At 43.5% G+C, this 1550-nt stretch overlaps 1 non-coding gene across 1 annotated transcript; it reads right to left on the bottom strand.

The window, feature by feature from the left end:
• Positions 1–271: 271 nt before the first annotated feature.
• Positions 272–390, bottom strand: LOC112483367. Its single transcript, XR_003047625.1, has one exon. It is a non-coding gene; the product is annotated as a 5S ribosomal RNA (ribosomal RNA).
• Positions 391–1550: the final 1160 nt, after the last annotated feature.

Here is a 1550-nt window from a genome sequence, read left to right as displayed (position 1 = left end):
ATCACTTTTACTTTGATGTCCCTCACCTCCACCCCCCAACACTTTTTCTTTTCTTTCAGTACTCCATTACTCACATGCCCAATTCTTTATGTAAAATTCCCTCTGTTGAAATAACTGTTTTCCTGACTGGAGCCTCCTGGTTTTTTTTGTTTTGTTTTTTTAACTTATTTTTTTATTTTTATTTTTTATTTTTAGGCAAGGCAACCCTTGGTTCATCTCACAGATTGCAAGGACCTTGTCAGCTTACGATCCCTTCTTTTTTAATTTTTTATGCCTATAGCACCTGGTCTTTCTAGGCGGTCTCCCATCCAAGTACTAACCAGGCCCGACCCTGCTTAGCTTCCGAGATCAGATGAGATCGGGCACGTTCAGGGTGGCATGGCTGTAGACCCTCCTGGGTTTCTGACTCTTGTAAATGGAGGCGATTGACACCAAGGTTACCTATCTGAGGTCAGGAGGATTATAAAAGTGGTGAGAGGAGGTACGGGAAGAGGTTCAGAGGGGCATCAAGTGCTAAGTTTTGTCGTTTTGCTCAGAGGTAGAGTGGGCAAGTGGTGCAAATGCCCTGGTCAGAGTGGCAGGATCAGATTTAAAGATTGTAAAAACTATTTCCCCAAAGTGTCCATGTTTCTCACGTAAAGAAGAAGATAAGAATAAGAACAACAAAGGGGAAGAAATGGAGATTTATCCGTACAAACCCTTTCTTTGTTTCTTTCTTTATTATGAATATAGACAAGTAAATTATTGGGAGGCTTCCTACCTCAGGATCACCTTTAGGAGAAAGGGAGTTTTGAGAAAGGAAGAGAAAGAAAAAGTAATTAGGGAGCACAAGGCTCTGTGGGGAAGGCAAGGACCAGGAGGATGCCAGGAGGGGAGCCTGGACAGAGGGCCACACAGAAGCTCTGGAGTCCCGAGAGGCAGGAGAAGGAGGATGCCAAGAGTGAGAGGAGATCTGAATACTGGGGAGGAAGGGTCTAAAATCAACTTTACTTTGAAATTTTGATAAGGCACTAGACTCTCTCCTTTTGGATATAATAAATTAAAAAGAGATAATAAATTTTTTAAAGGCCAGATCTAAAATACCGTATGTCACATATTTTCTGTGGCACACCATCTGGAATTCCTCTATGTTTGTACTAACAAGTAAGTGGCACTGGGGAAGGCTGGCGATGGTGGCCATTCAGTCATTTTTGGTTTGGTGCTAAGTGCTAGGCAAGCAATCCGATTAAACGAATTCGCTGAAGGCAATGGAGGTTTTGACTGGTGCACAGATGTCCTTCCATTAAATGACATCTTTCTCAGTTACCGTTAAGAGACATCCTAAAGAGAAACAAAAAAGGAGAGTTAATAGCTTTTAGTTTTAGTCCTGGGGGAACCCTCTGCCCAAGACCAGGAAGCTCCGGGCCTCGTGGGTCTGGAGAAGGGCCTCAGTGCTGCTGGACTGGGTTTCCGTCAACGGACCCGGAAATGCTCAGTGTGCTGTGGAAAAGGCATACTAATTGCAGTCATTTAGGCAAATTGATTACCATTTAGGCCTAAGTGCCAACAGC

Source organism: Pteropus alecto, unplaced genomic scaffold, assembly GCF_000325575.1.
Source record: "Pteropus alecto unplaced genomic scaffold, ASM32557v1 scaffold24, whole genome shotgun sequence".
In the NCBI taxonomy this organism is placed as follows: domain Eukaryota; kingdom Metazoa; phylum Chordata; class Mammalia; order Chiroptera; family Pteropodidae; genus Pteropus; species Pteropus alecto.
The sequence above is the reverse complement of the archived record's forward strand: the minus strand, read 5'-3'. Positions and strand labels throughout refer to the sequence as shown.